We start from the raw sequence: 19,029 nt of genomic DNA on the forward strand, positions 1-19,029 counted from the left end.
ATAAGCCAGGGAAGATAGAACACAGACTATCAAAGTAGAATGTTAATGTTTGAGTGGACATAAAGTACAATGAAAATATAAAACAGGAAGCTAGCAAAGTGGGTTGCACAAGTTGGAAGGACCTGTGCCAAGGTGGCGTAGTTCTTCATGATCTATGGGAAACACAAGCTAGTCACATTCCAACTTCTACCCAGTCTTCCACTCAATTTGCTTTTTGCCAATCTACTCATCCACCAATTGTTAACTCAAGCCCCAGAACTATATAGTGAGTCAAAAGATGTCATAATTTTATTTTTTCCCCAAACAGGTCCTGAGACAAGGACTCCAGTGAAAGAAGTTTATCAGTACTCTAATCTCAAGAATACTCTGGAAGGGGAATAAGGAAACAAATAGGTATAGTACTTAAGAATATTATCAAGTAAACTACCCCTATGGATAACTACAGCTTAATCCCACAGGGCAAGTCCCAGATCAGCATTATAGAACACACACCTCAGCGTTATTAGATGTAAAGAACAAGGAACCCGGAGTATTTTTACACAAAATTCTGTTACTTATTGTTTGGGCTTGATCCTGGAGGCTATTAATTTTTCAGGCTTTCCAACATTCCCTACATTCCAGCAGAGCAGCCTCCCTAGTGAAAGTCTTCAAGTAAAAAGATAACAGTGAAGGCAATTCAAAGTCTTCCCCTGGAGCTTTGAGTGAAAGGGGCCAGGAGGATATGACCCTGCACCAACAGAGCCCTCTAAAAGGATCAGTTATGAAGTCTAATGATGGTGCTGCCTCTGCCTCTTGTTACGAATGTGACTTTGATGAGGTCAATTTTCTGAGTCTCAGTTTCTTCATCTTTAAAAGTGGGTTGGTGATTATTATTGGTGATTTTTCAATTTTTGAAAGTAGAAACTGCAGTTCTCCCAAAGAAAATCTTGAATAGAATCCTAATTTGTAAAACAAGCAAAAACAGAGTTGTTCAGGTTGAAGCATTGGCAGAGAGTCTCAACTAAAAGACATCTTCTTGGATACCTATAGTTTCTGGAGAGCAACAAGTGAACTACTCTGCATCAGTGGACAGTGTCTAAGATCACCATGACATCATTGCATGCCCTCCATCACTAATGTTCTATGGCTCTTAGTACTCAACTTGGTTCTCTGTAAAGGAAAAGAAGGTACCAAGCATTCACTCAGCAGTAGACATCTTGCCTAATATTGCATATGTAATCCCTCTAGTGATGGCTCAAGCATTTCTATATGGGAGAACAGAGATTGGCAATCAAGACAGAATATAGGTTGTGGTGCTAGAGTTCTTGAAACCGTGTTTGAATAACAAACTAATGACTAATTTTATTTAGACCACATAGCCTATTTGCAATGGCTTTGGGGATGGGAAGAAAAAGATCATGGGTGATTAAAAATTCACAAGGCTAACTTTTTTATGACACCACATTTCATTAAATTTTCATACCTATATGAAATAGGTACTACTATTGCTCGTACCATTATTTTTTTAAACTTCATAATTATCAACACTGTAATAATATGTGCATGGATTACTACAGGTGTTCAAAATGTGATAGCTATTTGATAATGGTTATAACTAGGGTGATGATAATGATTTTGGAGATAGTCATACATAGTGTTTTACTGAAGCCATGAGTGCATCACCAGGTGCACAATCATTGAAAGAAAAGGAGTGGAGAAAAAAACAGAACATTTGGGAAGAGCTATATTCTGGATATTTTAGATTATATTTTGCATGAATTGTCACAGAATTTTTATTCCCACATATTTTCTACACTCTTGCCATTTCTCTATCAAGAAGTAGAGTCTATTTCCCTTCCTTTTCAACTTCAGTGGGCCTTCGTGATCACCTAAACAAATACAATGCAGAAGTATGCATGACTTCCAAGAAAGGTCATGAAAAGTTGGCCTTTTATCTTGAGACATGTAATCTTCGACTCTATGAACTGCCAGAAAGTCTGGCAAGCCTGAAGGCATTGTTAGAAAGTTTAGCCACACCACTGCCTGCCATAATGTGGAAAATAGGGAAAATGCGCACTTAATGAACTAGATGATGTAAGAGCTCAGACAGAGCACTGAAGTGGCTGCCCACCTTCTAGCTGACTGTGGTGAAGTGCATGAGGACAGCCATCACCAAAAGAAAGAATTCTTAAACATAAAGGAGTCAGGGCTTGCTGAGTAAATAGGACCTTTTAATTTTGAGTCTCTCTGGAAGAAAAACAATCCTAAAATTAAGAAATAACTTTAGGATATAGAAAACATCGAGCATGCAGTTAGAAAACATGGTGTAATGATAGAGCCAGGAAGGAGTATAAGTATAAAAACCTGTATTAAGAAAAATTTAAGGGGTGCCTGCGTGGCTCCATTGGTTAAGCAACTGCCTTAGGCTCAGGTCATGATCCTGGAGTCCCAGGATCGAGTCCCACATCGGGCTCCCTGCTTGGCGGGGAGTCTGCTTCACCCTCTCACCTCTCCCCTGTCACACTTGCTCTCTCTCTCTCATTCTTTCTCTCAAATAAATAAATAAAATCTTTAAAAAAAAAAGAAAAGAAAGAAAGAAAGAAAAGAAAAATTTAAGGTAACACCTGAAAAAGACAAAGACCTTCTAAGAATATCAAGACATGCCTCACAGATCCTTTCAATCACACAGTAGGACTTCTAAGACTCTGAAGTGTGTTATCCCACAAGTGTCTCAAAGGAAGCTCAAGACACCACAGGGATTATCTCCCTGAAGAGATCCATGGGTGTTACTTTTGTCCAACGTAACGGTTTAGAGATTGATACATTCAAAAAGACACCAAATTTTGAAAAAGAATTATATCAGGTTGGCTAGGAAAAACAAAACAAAACAAAACAAGAACAAAAAAACAAAACAAAACCACAATGTGCACCAAATGAAAGAGATCATGCTTGAGCTTCTACCAGAAGGAAACAGACTTGGGGAATGGGGGCGGGGGGGGGCAGTCTCCAAACACAGGAACTATTTTTATGAGAAGGGCAAAGACAAATGTGAAAAATCATTCCCAGACAGTACACCTAAACTTTAATCAAGGAATTGGCAACATATGCCTAGTTCCTTTTTCTAAATTGCTACAGACCAATGACTGCTATTCTGCCTCTTTCTGAAAAGGAACCACTCTGAAGAGCCTCACCCATGTCTAAACCTCATTATAAGATCCTGCCCTTGAGAGTGATCCAATTTTCATTAATGGCATGATCATTTGGCGGGGGGGATTGTCTTAGGGGATGGAGTGAGTCTATTTTGGATGTAAAAGGGATGCACACTGTTGGGGCCAGAGGGCAGACTGTGGTAAGTTCTATTTTCCCAAAGTACCAACAAAAATATTTGATTTCAGAATCTTGTCTCCCTGCCAGCAAGAGCAGAGTTGATTTCTCCTCTCCTTGAAACTGAGCAGGCCTTTGTGATGGTCTTGATGAATAAAATGTTTTAGAAGTGATGATGCATGACCTCTGGGGCTAGGTCATAAAATGTTATCATTCTGTCTCTCTCTCCATCTCTCTCAATCTACCTACCTAGCTCAGAAATGTATCTTTGAAGCCCTGATTCACCATGTAAGAAGCATGTGTACCCTGAAGCTGCTGTATTAAAAACTATGAAAAGCAACTACATATATACAAATAGATGCCCAAAGACCCCCAGTTGCTGCAGCCCCCATCGATTCACATCCCCCCCACTTCTTCTAGGAGCCAGATATGAGTGAATAAGTCTTAAGATGATTCCAACCCTGCATCTCTGATTTCAACTCCATGGGAGAACCTGAGAACCACCCAGTCGAGCTAGTCAACCTCCAAAACCATAAGGGGTAAAAATAAAATGTTATTGTTTTATATCAGAAAGTTTGGAGGCAGGTTGTTATGCAGTGATGGATAACCAGAACACAATCTTTTCAAAAGCTGGAGGAAATGGTAGGCATATAATTAGGTAGAACTAAGAGAGTAGATCCTTGTAGAAGTCAAAGAATTTTAAGAGAAAGTACTCTTCATTATCAAAGTCTGCAGAGAGGAAAAGTAAAATGAGAACTGAAGAAAGTTCACTGGAAATTAAGTGCACTTGGCATCTAGTATCTAGGATGTAAAACTGACCAGCCCTCTTAACAAAGAAACAGTATCAAATATAGGAAAGCACCAGGATATTTTCCCCCTATGTGAATTCCTCTTACCCACTGATCAAGTCCTTCTCCAACCCCACCCAAAAGTCTGGGATCAAAAGGAAAGCCATACTCACTATCAACTATAAGCAAGGCACAATGTAGGTGCTTTTATGTCCATTAATAATAACAATAAGTCCAAATGAGAATTATACTCCTATTACTGATGATTAATACAAGGTTTAGAAAAATCAGGTAATTTGAAAATAGACATACAGCTAGTAAAAGGTGAACTCATTATTTTAACCTACTCCTGTATGAGTCGAGTAGCCATAATAGAACTATAGTCAGCTCTTCATGATCAAATCTAGTCCAATGGAGACTAAAATGGGTCTGATGATTTAAGTGCTGGTCTTCTCTGAACTCTTCCCTCCTCCATATGGCATCCTCCAGATGGTTGGAAGCTCAAGAGAATGATCTGTGGCAATCAGTTTTTCTCTCTCCCCACCAATGCCAATTCATGTATTGCTTTCCCATAATACCCCCAGACTCCAAGAGAACTGCCTTCTGTAGGCACAAATTAAGCCTGCTCTATAACAGCATGAGGAATCTAAGCTCAAAATTCTAAAAATGAACTACAGAAAAGTGTTTAATACAGGAATCAGGTTCCAGATTGTGTCCTGTTTACAAAGGCACATATTGTGCTGATAGTAAAAGCAAGCGAGTTCTACTTTCATAATGGTGGCCTAAAATGAATGCCGCCCACCCATACTCCCACCCTACCCACACTCACACTCCACCAGAGCAATTCAATCTTAAATGCACCTTGCTCTGAACTACACAGACAAATAGAACTCTGTGCACATGTTTGTGTGGTTTATCATCTCCCCCAAACTGCTTTACCAATCGAAATGAAAGAACTAGCTCATCCACATATGCATTCTGGGCTTTTAAGTTTTAACTCACAAGATAAATGTACTCTCGTAGTGACCATAGGAAAACCACTTAGATGAAACAGGTGTCCTTCACTGCCAGAAGTCAGTGCTTCAAACTGTACTCTAGAGAATTCTAGGTTCTGTAAGACTCTAATAGTTATTCAATAAAAATAGGGTTTTGTGGTCAAATAACTCGTGGAAACACAGCAGGTCATTTTCCTCTTGGAAATCTACACCACACATTAGCATTTTAAGATGTAAGAAGTCCTGCAAGGTACAAATCTGTTTATCCATTTAAACCAGAATTTCCCAAATTTATTTTACCATAGATCCTCATATTCATACGATATCTATTATATTTCTTTTAGAACATTATTTAGAACATCTCCACGCAATACAAAAGAGCAAATACCATTCTAGTTATTTTGCATGGAATTGTTTAGGAACAATAGGTAGAATGATGGAAGGATGAATTTGTATCCTTTTCAACTTGCTTAGATATCTGATGTAACTGTTGGAAAAGATGAAGAGATAGAGGCAAATCAAACACTGTGAATATGCAGATGAGCTTGAGAAGCGTACAGAACCAAACAGATACTCAGTTACCAAACATAAGTTGAGTGTAGTTTTCTCAGGGAAATAGTATGATGAAAAGAGTATGGGCTTTGGAGTAAACATGGTCTGACTAAAATTCTATCTCTACCACTTATTGGCAGAACAAGTGCTTTTTAAAACTGGTTTAAAGCAAGTTATTTAATCTTCCTGGAATTTAATGTCTTTGTGCGTAAAATGGGGATAAAAATAGTTACTTTGGAGGAGTGATTATGAGAATTAAACCAAGTATAGTATAAAAATGTCTGCTTGTAGGCATGTAATAATACTTTTCCTTTCTGGTTAAGTTACCTTACTTCTTCTCTTAAGCAATTTTATATTTTATGGATAAAATAATAGACCCAGATGAACTGACAAGAACATAAGTTATAGGCATTCTATCTCCAGTTTATATAGCCATATAAATACCTTAAAGAGCACAATTTTAAAAAAGAGGGGGGGCCTGATAGATTGATAGAACTCTTTAGCCTACTCTGGTCTATGTTCTGACAATTCTTAGCAATCATAAAGGAAGTATCTTAAAGGAAGAACTGTTCTATTTTTCCCACCATGCCTTTTTGTGAACCTGAAATTAAAGATTTTCCTCCTCAATGACGAAACCCAAAAGCATTCTGCCATTTAAAAAATTCTTATAGGGAATGAAGTCCTGTATCTATGTTTTTGTACTAAAGGATCTATCTAAATTTACTAAAATCCAAATCATCTTTTCATGTCTTCTTCCTTCTTTTTATAGTTCCCACAGAATCCAGTGTAGTTGTGAGCTCATACCAATTTCTCAGTGAATATTAGTAATTGTTTCAAGCCATTCACAACTGTAAAGAGGTGCTATGGACAGAATCATAACCCTCAAAATTCATATGCTGAAGCCCTAAGCTCCAATGTGATGATTTGGATATGGGATGTTTGGGAGAGAATTAGATTTAGATGTGATGATGAGGGTGGGCTCTCATGATGAGATTAATGTCCTTATGAGAGGAGACACCAGAGAGCTTACCCATCCCCACCCGCCGCTGCCACGCAGAAGAAAACAGCAAGAAGGCAGCTATCTACAAGCCAGAAAACTGCCCATGATCATGGTATTCATTGAGGTCTTAAGTCTTGATCTCGGGCTTCTGGCTCCAGAATTGTGAGAAAATAACTTTCTGTCATTTAAGACATCCAGTCTAGGGTATCCCAAATTAAGACAAGAGGATTAAGATTTGGAATGCTGGAAACTAAAATCAATGAGACAACCTTTCTTCCTGACATTTTTCCCTTTTGCATTTATGTGCACTGATGTTTGAAAATGTCTCTTTTCAGTTAGAAGTATCAGGACTAAAGGAATCAATCACAGTAATTTCTTTCCTAGGTGAACTGAAGAAATTTTTATCCAAAACATCATTGAAATATAAGTCCCAGAAGTCTCAGATTTCAAATACAAAATTTTGCAGCCTAGGACCAAGAGAAGTTATAGCTCCATGTGTGAAGTTTGCTGTATAGTTAATCAAGGGAAATGTAGTTTGTTTGAGCACTTAAAATTATCAACTGAATCATTCTGTGGTTATGTGTGGGCTGAAGGAGTAGATACAGGGATTAAGAAAGGAAATGATAATAGTAATATATATCTGCTGCATACCCAGAACATACTTGTTTATTTGATGAAGTAGGAGAAAAAAGAATAAAAAATTTCAGCAAAATAAGACCATGCTCTGAAATCATTTCAGCTTTGGAAGATATAATTAAACAGAGGTGAAAAATGCAGAGTGTGTCTACGCCAAGAGAGTATTCAGATAGCAACCTTCAACTCAAGTCATGAATTAAGTACTATCCATTAGGTAATCCAATGGGCACGGAGGTGAGATATATAATAAATATTTTTTACTTGATTTATTCCCGAACAATCCTATTTAATTCAAAAGCAAAACTTTGAGAGATACTAAGGAAACTAATGCATTCCACCCACCAAATGGCAACCCATCAACTATCAAAATTGAGGAAAGTTTTAACTATTAAATCAAGATGAATATTGCATCTCAAATGGAAAGGAGATATTAGCAACATATACCAGGACAATAATATGAATGTTTGTACTGTACGATTGCAATCTGGATGTAACAAGAGAGAATTTAAAAGCAGTTTCTGTTTTACTATCTCATCAGCATATTTTTTTTTTAAAGATTTTATCTTTTTGACAGACAGAGATCACAAGTAGGCAGAGAGAAAGGAGGAAGCAGTCTCCCTGCTGAGCAGAGAGCCCGATGTGGGCCTCGACCCCAGGACCCTGGAATCATGACCTGAGCTGAAGGCAGAGGCTTTAACCCACTGAGCCACCCAGGCGCCCTCATCAGCATATTTTTTAACCTCAATCCTCCCAAATCTAGGCTTTTCCTAGATTTTTAGGAATTCTTAGGATTTTTAATAAATCATTTTGATTTTTAGGAATTTTTAGGATTTTTAATAAATCATTTTGAGGATGATTTATTAACATAGACTTTTGGAGAAGAAGCTGTCCCTTTTTCCATTCCTCCTTTGTATGAATGTCTGTGCCCCCCCAACTTATATGTTAAATACTAACACCCAAAGTGATAATATTAGGAAGGAGGGCTTTGGGGGGAGTTATTAGTCCTATCTGCTGTGTAAAGATAAAGTGAAAAGTCTGCAACCAGGAAGGTCTTCACCCAACTATACTAGCACTGTGATCTTGGTCTTCCAGCCTCTGAAACAGTGAGAAATAAATTTCTGTTGTTTATTAGCCACCAGTTTGTCCTATTTTGCTATAGTAGTCTAAGCCAACTAACACACCCTTTGGGAAGTGTTAGCTACCGTGTTCTTTCTGGTCTCTACTGACCTTTGTCAGCACTTTGAAGCTTGGTGTCTCCTCAGACACTCCTCAGAGTATCACTCTTCTCTTAATCCCTAGCACTAATCCCAGGGCTTCCATAATTCTGATATTAAAGTTATTATCCCCATGGCAACACCAATTATTTTCTTGATGAGAAAGGAAGGGGCTCCCCTCAACATTATTAGGACTCGTATCAGACCCCGAACAGGAATGTTTCATTCTTTTAGATTTTTATCATGTCTATGCTGTTTCAAATTTGCTGATTGCCTTGTTCTTGTCAATTCTCAGTTACTTGTTTCTCTCATGGAAATGGGTAGGTTTCCTAAGGAACCAGATTCAAAGGCAATTGTCAAAGACCCTTACAAGAAACTGACACTCAAAATCACCTTTCTTCAACCCTAATACTCAACCAACATTCCTAAACTCTTCTACTGATGGTAGACTCTGTTCTAAGAAAGTATGTTTCCCTTCCTATATGGTATATTATGTAAACAAAACAGTTTAACCTTAAATATTAGTAAATCTCAATCTGAGACTAATCATTGGGATCTATCCTGACCAATTTCTCAATGTCCATCCAGACCTTAAGGAGCAGAAGAAAATAAGAGTTGACATCATTCTTTGAAGTAAAAAAACTTATCTTCAACTCCTGTTTCTATCACTTAATGGTTATGTGACCTTGAGCAAGTTACTGAATCTTGCCAAGCCTCAGTTTCCTTACTTATCAACTCAGGGTAACAAACAATTTTTTCAAAAGGTTGTTGAGAAGAATAATGAAATGATACCTATAACTTAGCCAAGGACTGAGGCATAGTAAGAATATAGCACATGTTAGTAAATGTGAGAATGATGATAATGATTAAAATAAATCACAGTTTGCTCACCTTGTCATGTATATATTCCCATAAAGAACTCAAAAAAGAGAACCTCTTTGGTCATGCTGGTGTTCAGGGAATATGTTTAATTAGAAGGTAAAAATGATTGGTGTTCCATTAAATGTTATGTATACTTCCTATCCTGTGATAAACGTTTTAAAGAGAGTAATCATAAATAAAACCCATTTTATATTCATATGCAGTCTTATGAGCTAAAATCCATAAAAAGCACTACAAATACTGTGATATATAAAATATGTAAGATGCAAACCACTGTTATAAGAAAGTTAAATTAAGTAAGAAAACGTAGGAATGTATTTCATTTTTAATGTGAAAACACTTAATACACCCCATAGGGAAAGAGCTAAAATATAAGTGTACTTAAGTTTTCCAGACAACTTCATCACCAGGAGGTTAGAAATATGTCCAAATAAAATAGAATCAACTGGTATTCTAAGCACAATGTGGAAAAAAGAAAATAACAGTGAAATTGAGGGCAAATCTTTATCTTTGGTGTTTCTATAGATAGACTGAAAAATGAGATTGTTCAGAATTTTAGGCACATACACTCAAATAAAATAGCTTATTACCAATCACTCCATAAGAAAAAAGAAGCCTTGAAATCAAGCCAGACAGAAAATGTGAAACTATTGACAATTTTGAAACTATTGACAATTGTCCTCAAATTGAGAAGTATCTCAAATTGAGCATCTCAAATTGAGCAGTAGCAATCTTCAGGTATATGATGGAGTAACCATGGGTAGAGAAAATCTCTTATGCCTTATCAATTACTAAGCCACAAATATGACAGGATATACTGCCTACGACACTTAAATTTCTTAGGTCTCTTGAGAAACAAAAAATAAAAGTTATAGGCATTTCAAAGCTGGTCAGAGTTATTATTATGAGTAATGTATAATGAGATACTAATTCCACAATCAAAACCCAATTTTCATTATGTTCCCCTCGCCTGGATTTGCCCGAATTAGGTTCATCTGATATGTACTTTGAAAACACATAATCCACAAGGTTGTTGTTCAGAAACTAAGTGTATGTTTTTCTAGTGGTTTATACAGGGAAATAAATCCTGAAGCAGAACTGCATTTCAGGATTATTAGATAGAAAGTTTACTTTTATTGGGAAGCAGGTGTAGGGTGAGGGGGAAGTTCAAAGTTGACTCCTCGTAATTCAGAACAGTAGGAGTGGATGTCATTTTCTGTTCTAAGCATTAGTACACGTACTGTACAAGCATGACACCCATCATCTCACTGTCACTGTTGGAAGACTGTAGGAGTATTTGAAAAAAATCCATCTCATGAGAGGTGCCATTGTAGGTAACAATACACTTTGATGTTTGACTGGTCTCTTGGGCAATATTCATTTTTCTTCTTTTCCATCTTATTCACAGACATTTGGTTTGGTTTGTGTTTCTTCTTGCACATAAATAATTCAGTGATTAATATGAGGCAAATGTAAATTATAGAATGAAAAGGTGACCCTACTTAATTATTTATATATGTACAAAAAATGGTATTGTAAAGCAATCTCCCTCAGGACATACAATGTGCAATCTGAATGAGTTGGGAATAAGTTTAGTCTATTTTTAGTTACAAAAATTTTAAGAGAACAAACTGAAGTGTTGTTCCCATTTTTTTATATTTTAACTTTTATAACATATTTTCTAGACACAATAAAAATGATGATGACAATATTAATAGTTACTATTTTAACAAGATCTTTTTATTTTTTTTTTTTTTTGTGGTCATGTCAATGCATTCTAGGTAATTTGAAAGGCAGAAGTGCTCTATAAGAACCTACAAGTTTTTCATAATATCAAAGTGAAAATATATTAAAACTCATAAGTCAACATATTAGAAAAAGGGCATATGGGTTTTAGAATCAGAAACATTTGGTCAAGTTGGAATCCCTGCTCTGCCACTTACATGGTTCTTGGAAAGTTAATATTTTTTCAGTCTTGATTTTTTATTAGAAAAAGAAAAACATATAAAAGCCCTTGCCTCCAGCAATTCCATTTCTAAGTATATACTCCAAAGAATTGAAAGCAGGAACTCAAACTGATACTTGTACAATAATTGTCATAACATTATTATTCACAATAGCCAAAAGGTAGAACAACCCAATCACCCATCACCAAAGAATAAACAAATATGGTATCTATAAACAATAGAATATAATTCAATTGCAAAAAAGAAGGAAATTCTGATACATGCTCCAAAAGGAGTGAACCTTGAAAACTACACTCAGTGAAATCAGCCTGACACAAAAGGACAAATAGCATTTGATTCCACCTTCATGAAGTACCTAGAATAGGTGAATTCATAAAGACAAAAAACAGAACTTACCAGGGTCTGAGAGTGAGAGAGAGGGAGAGGTAAGTGGGGAGTTACTTTTTATTGGGAACAGTTTCTGTTTGGGATGATGATAAAGTTTTGGAGATGGATAATGGGAATCATTGTACAACATTGCAATGTACTTAATACCGCTGAACTGTACATTTAAAAGGGATTAAAATGTTAAATTATATATATAAATATGTAAGTATTTATAAATATATTTATTACATATCATAAATATAATGTATATTTTAAAACAGAGTAAGAAAAGCATTTGCTTTATGGGGTTGTGAAGATTAAATTAGATAAAATATCTAGTGCCAATAAGTATCTGACCAATGCAACTCTGAACTCACTCCAATTCCAAATCCTTTTCCTCACCTTTTCAGGAGAATAACATACACATTTTTAACCCAGTGCTGTGTTAATTCACACTGGCACAAAAAAGGAGTCAAAGTAAATTGTCTTTATAAGAAACATAGGTCCAAATATTTTGACCAGTGAATGCCTGAACTGCTCATGGCCTTTCCATTAGATTAAAAGCACTCCAACTTCTCAATGAACTATCTACATTTTGCTCATACAAACCTCCCATGTTTTGAAGCTCTGTTTTTTTTTCCTTTTTCAGATAGTTTTTCTTATCTCTTTGGAGCAATACTTGACATAAGTAGGATATACCACAAATGTAGAAGGCACTGTAGGAGAACCCAAGAATTAGCCAGCTCTTCATCCCCAGGAAATAGAGTAAAGAAAAGAGACGGAAATATTCAGATTCCCTTCCAGAGACTGAAAGTCCCTCAGAGGAGTGCTCTCCAAGGGACTCCCATACTATAATTGGTATTTCTGTTATTTCTTTGACTTCTTTTCTCCAAGTTCTTCTACATCCCTAACTGCTCTGTAATATAAATAGGTCTGTAGGAATGCTGACAACACTAACTCCATCTTTGGCCCTCCTGTAATGATCTCCCTTGGGGCTACATGCTGGAAGGCTTATTCTGACCCTCCCTAAAGTTGTTTAGATAACTCACAGAGATCACACAGTTTCTTCCTCTCAGGCACAACAGAGGGCACCATGAGGTCTATGAAAGGTTAAACTCTTTGGCCTCACCACAGTGACCTCTGCACATCTCCTCACTCTATAAAATCTGTGGATTACGGTTGAGACTTTGCAGAGAATAGCTGTGTGATGCCTGAATCATCATCTCGCCTAATGCCCCCGTCTGTAAGTTACCCTGAATACAATAGTAAATGATATGAAGTGACTTTCTTCATTTTTTGGCCTCAAAGTACCTTCTAGTTGGCAGGATACTTTACTATTCCTCCTCCATCCTCTAACAAGGTCTCTCTCTCTCTCTCTCTCTCTCTCTCTCTCTCTATATATATATATATATATATATATATATATATATAATCTCACATACATATCAACATACACACATGTATTTATGTGTACATACACACAAGTAACACACACAAGAAGAGGGAAGGATGAGAAGGAACTAGCAGGGAAGTTGTGTGGGAATTATCTCTACTATCCTCTCTAGTTACTACTGTCTTTCGTCTTACTTCCACTTACAAAGTGAATAGCATACTAAGTCTCTTAATTTTTTTTTAAAGATTTTTTATTCATTTATTTGACACAGAGAGAGTACAAGCTGGGGGAGCAGCAGGCATAGGGAGCCAGAGAAGCGGACTCTGTTCAGCAGGGAGTTGACATGGCGCTCAATCCCAGGACCCTGGGATCATGACCTGAGCCTAAGGCAAATAATTAACTGACTGAGCCACCCAGGCGCCTCTCAAAATTTTTTTCAGTTCTTCAATCGATTACATTGTTTCCAACCTCAACAAATTTCTCTTTCAAAATTCACTAACAACTTCCTTAATACAGAATCCTCGAGTCCAGCGGCATCTTTCAGACTTCCCTGCCAAGAAGCTTCTGTTGTGTTTGACAGCACTATTTGACCCATCATTTTTGGAATCCCTTCAACCCTTGGTTTCTATGATACATACAATCTCATTCCTACTCTCTCAGTCAACTCTGTGCATCACTCCACTTTCCTCTCCTACATCCTAAATTGTGGGTTTCCCCAAAACTCAATGCATTATCCTATCCCCGTGTCCCTAACAATTTTGCCTTTGAAAAGCTAGTTACCTATGTCCTTCCACTTATATCCTTTATCCTTATATCCTGAAGTTTAAAACTTTTTTTTCAGAAACTTAGTGAATATTTTGATTTCCATGTCATGTTTTCAACAAAAACTCAACATTTCCAAAATCTAATTAGTTTTCCCTGCCTCTTCCTCTAAATTCTCTGTAACTTTCATTGACCCAACCATTTACCCAAGGAATTAAACTAAAATTAAATTAAATTGATTCATCTCTGATTTGTCTAGTATTTGTTCCTTCAACATGATTTCCAGAAACCTCCCCTAAATTTCTAAACAACACCCTCACCAAGGTCCTCATTTCATGATTACATTATTTAAATGGCCTTCAGTTAGTTTCCCTGATATCAATCTTTATTACAGAATGCTGGGAAGACCAAATTTTTATAGTATAGTACTTAAACACTATAAGCCCTATTTTTTAAATAAAATTGTATTGGAAAGGAGTAACAAAAACCTTTTATAAACAACTTGGATTGGCTATTATTCCTTACAGCCTTCTAAATCAAATTTAAATTTCTGTGTCTGGATTTGAGCTTCTTTGTAATCTGAAACCACTCTTTCCAGTTAACCTACTATTCCCCAAGATATACATTACTTTCTATTATCCTGTTAATTATCTCACTGCCCTCTCACTTGGTCACACTCACTTTTCCCTATTAACCTCACCGTCTTTCTTTCTGCCACTCCTCTAAACTCGAACAAAAGCAATTTCTTCTGTGATCCCAACCAACATTCCAATCCAAAGACACATTTCTTTTATCTAACTTCTTTGTTACTGTAATGTAATTTAAAACTTAATGATGGGGCGCCTGGGTGGCTCAGTGGGTTAAGCCGCTGCCTTCGGCTCAGGTCATGATCTCAGGGTCCTGGGATCGAGTCCCACATCGGGCTCTCTGCTCAGCAGGGAGCCTGCTTCCCTCTCTCTCTCTGCCTGCCTCTCTGTCTACTTGTGATCTCTGTCTGTCAAATAAATAAATAAAATCTTTAAAAAAAAAAAAAAGAAAAACTTAATGATGTACTCTAGAATTACGGATTCTTAATTCACTAGTTTCCATTCTGATGGAGTTCAAAATTCACCTAACTTGAGTTTAAATTTTTGCTTTGCTATTTGCTAGATGAATGGCTTGCCAAAATTTGTATACCTATATAAGCATAGTTTGAGTTTCTTCAAAGGGATACCAATAACCTTTCCATGGCATTAATAGGAATAGGGATAAGATGATGTAATAATATATTAGTTTACTATTTTTGCTACAATAAATCATCTCAAGTTTAGTTGCTCAAAACATGTAAATCCATTATATTTCTGGAGATCAAAAGCTTAAAATGGGTAGGTATCATCCAGTAATTTCAGTACTGGATTAATTAAAAAGATAAATGTACTCCTCTGTTTATTTCAGCATTATATACAATAGCCAAGTTATAGACGCAACACAGGAATCCATAGATAGATGAATAATAAAGACGATGTGGTATACAGATGCAGAGACACACAGTGGACTATTCCTGAGCCATAGAAAAGAATGAGGTCTTCCCACTTGTGACACATGGATAGACCCAGAGGGTATCGAGACAAAGATAATACCATATTATTACCATATTATAATACCATATTATTTCATATATATGTGGGATCTAAAAACAAAAATGAGCAAACAAAATAAATTCTCAAATACCAACAAACACAGAGGGGAGATGGATGGGAGGAATGGACAAAATAGATGAAGGGGATTAAGAAGTACAAACTTCCAGTTATAAAATAACAGAGAGACGAAAAGTATAGATAGGGAATATAGTCAATAATATGATAGTAACTAACATAGGGGACTAGACTTATTGTGGTGAGCATTAAGTAATATTTAGAATGATTAAATCAATATGTTGTACACCTGAAACTAATACATATAAATTATACTTCAATAATTAAAATTATATTACATTTAAAAATTAAAATTATATGGGGAGGCAAACCTGTGCTTATTATGGAGGCTCTAGAGGAGAACCCATTTCTTTGCCTTTTGCAGCTTCCACAGGCTTCACACTTTTTTTTTTTTTGAGATTTTATTTATTTATTTAACAGACAGAGATCACAAATAGGCAGAGAGAGAGGGAAACGGATTCCCTGCTGAGCAGAGAGCCTGATATGGGGCTTGATCCCAGGACCCTGGGATTATGACCTGAGCCGAAAGCAGCCACTTAACCAACTGAGCCACCCAGGCGCCCCACACTTTCTTTAGCTCATAGCTCCCTATCACTCCAACTTGTGCTTCCGTGGTCCCATCTCTCTGACTCTCCTGCATCCCTCTTTACTCCTAAGGAACTTGTGATTACATTGAGCCCTTCTGAATAGCCCAGGATAATCTCTTCAGGATTCTTTGCTCAATGGCATGTCCAAAGTCTCTTTTACCACGTAAGGGAGTATATTCACAGGTCCTAGGGATTAGGACACAGGTATCTTCAGGGTACTGAATATAGGTTACACAATAGATATTGGTTTCCTTTCTCACAGCCCCTCAATTATAAAATATAAAAGAAAATACCAACTCTTGTCCTCCTTCTATAGCTGTCCCTGTCATCTACCATGTGCAAAGCTAATGGCAGATGTTGAATAAAGCACTGTTAATTTTGGTCAAACCCTATGCATGTCAGATTAAGTGGAACTGAATCATTCCCTCCTGTCTCTATTACACATCCTAGTTTGTAGATGTATCATTTGCAGACCCTAAAGTCTAGCACGTAAAATAGTAAGGATATATTCCAATTCATTCCCAGCAGGACTTATCTAGCCCTACAATGACAATTTTACTCTCATTGCTTATGTTATGTCACCTAACTTCTCAGGTTCTCTTTATAAAAACTATATAAGTTGCAGTCTACAGTTTGTTATCTCAACTAGGGGGTTGATGGAAAAAAGCGTAAGATACGTATTTCCTCATATGAAAATAGATGTATTACAAACACTTAGATTTTCTATAAATTAGTATTGTAGAAAACCCATCTCTAATGACAAATGATCCTTTAAGGACATAAAATTTTTGTTTTTCTGTGAAGCTGCACTAGGTGGTACACGACCCTGGAGCTCCTAAGAAAAAAATAAAAACTCGGCTTCATTTGAAATCCTGCACTTCAAAGCAGAAACCATCTAGGTTAGATTTTGAGTTTTTTCTCTTTTTACATTTATTTTAATGATACATGTTTTCTTGGTCATTTCACGGCTCCTTTTCTGTGAGCAGAGTTTTATATATTATCCTCAGAACAAATTCCACTAAAGCAGTCTTTGTGGTCACATCAATTCAGCTATATAGCTGAAAATGAAACAGGAAAAACGCCTCTGAGCTAAAATGTTTGTAGAACACACACACACACAGTACTATGAATGAACACAGACAGATTAGGTGATCTCACTTTTTTTTTTTTAAGATTTTTATTTACTTATTTGACAGAGATCACAAGTAGGTAGAGAGGCAGGCAGAGAGAGAGAGAACAGAAAGCAGGCTTCCTGCTGAGCAGAGAGCCCGATGCGGGGCTCCATCCCAGGACCCTGGGATTATGACCTGAGCCAAAGGCAGAGGCTTTAACCCACCGAGCCACCCAAGCGGCCCCAGGTGACCTCATTTCTATGTGGAATCTTAACCAGCCAAATATTTAGAAGCAGAGAGTAAAGTGGTGTTTACCAGGGGCAGAGAAGTGGGGCAAATGGTGAGATGTTGGGCAAAGGATACAAAGTTGCAGTGATGTAGGATGAATAAATCTAGAGGTCTAGTGTGCCTATAATTCATTACACTCTATTGAATACTGGAAATGTGCAAAGAGTAGATTTCAAGTGCTCTCAGCGCAAAAAAGAAAGAAAGAAAGAAAGACCAAAAAAAGTATGTGAGGAAACAGCTATCCTAATTAGCTTAACTGCAGTAGTCACTTCATTATGTGTACATGTAAAATCATCATGTTGTACACCTTAAAATATGTACACTTTTTATTAAAAAGAAAAGAGAATCAGGGAGAATGAGTCTTAAATCAACCACCAACATAGTGTCACATGGGTCATTTAAAAACAAGGACTCAAAACCGGAAAGTCTTTCGCTGGCAGAAACGTCCCCTGACACTGAGGAATTATGCATTCATAGATTAGCAGAAGATAATATGTCATACTTTGACCTTCTTAGACCTTACTTGATTGAGTCATATTTCTAATGTTTTTTTTATTGTACTTTTCTGAGCTGAATTAATTGTTCAGTTGTCCCAGTACTACAGTTTTTTCTTTTTTTTTTTTTTTAAACCAGGATTTTATCTAGTGTCTCTCTTTACTAATACCTGGTGCTATTATCCTCTGAGGAAAGTGGCCACCAAGGCTTCAGTGTTTTCACAGGCAACAACAGGAAAGTTCATTACCAAACTTTGTCGACGGACTAAAATGCTGGGCTGCACAAACTCTCTGCCATTTCTCTACTGGAGAAAAACTCAGGGCTTGATAAAATGCTAAATCTTTCCATGACATGAAAGCTTTTATTTTTTTTTTTTTGTTTCTCCTACATTTGAAGAATAGTCTATATTATATATATTGTGCACATACAAAAATAGCATTCAGAATATAAAATTCTAGAAAATTTAGAGCTGGTTATAGAAGCCCAACCTATTTCAATCTGGAGAAATTCAATATCATGTATTACAACAATATCTTTCACAATGACCTTCCCCCTCATAAATCTATGACTTTTCTCTAATTGCCATATCATTTAAAATTTTTTGAAAAAATCATCATTCCAAAACGATGATTTATTTTTACTTATTTTTAGTTATAAGTAAATATATTTACTTATTTTTATTTTTACTTATTTTTTTAAGTAAGCACCTAAGAAAATAAATGATAAGATCCTTGTAAGTTGTAGTAAGGAATTCAGATCTGAACACAGACTCTTCCTGCAAAGAACTGTTTATCAGAATAGACTGGAATAAGTGAAATTAAACTTCTAATTTAGAATTCTGCTTCTTTGCTGATTGAATTCCCCAAAGGATCACAATCACACACAATATATTCACAAGGTAGCTTCTGGGAAAGACAGAAAAGTTAAGTCAGGTTTACCAGCCCTATATATGAGAATACACTGGGCACCAACCAAAAGCAGACCAAACAAGTTCC

General features: G+C 36.5%; 1 long non-coding RNA gene across 1 annotated transcript in view; it reads left to right on the top strand.

Moving 5' to 3' along the window:
• The first annotated feature begins 324 nt into the window (after nucleotides 1-324).
• LOC125079933 (uncharacterized) overlaps nucleotides 325-19,029 on the top strand; it is a 48,852-nt gene continuing 30,147 nt past the window's right edge. Inside the window, exon 1 of the long non-coding RNA XR_007121170.1 lies at nucleotides 325-393. This is a non-coding gene — a long non-coding RNA (uncharacterized LOC125079933). The remainder of the gene's footprint in view (nucleotides 394-19,029) is intronic.

The sequence above is a fragment of the Lutra lutra genome, chromosome 10 (genome assembly GCF_902655055.1).
Source record: "Lutra lutra chromosome 10, mLutLut1.2, whole genome shotgun sequence".
Lineage (NCBI taxonomy): Eukaryota > Metazoa > Chordata > Mammalia > Carnivora > Mustelidae > Lutra > Lutra lutra.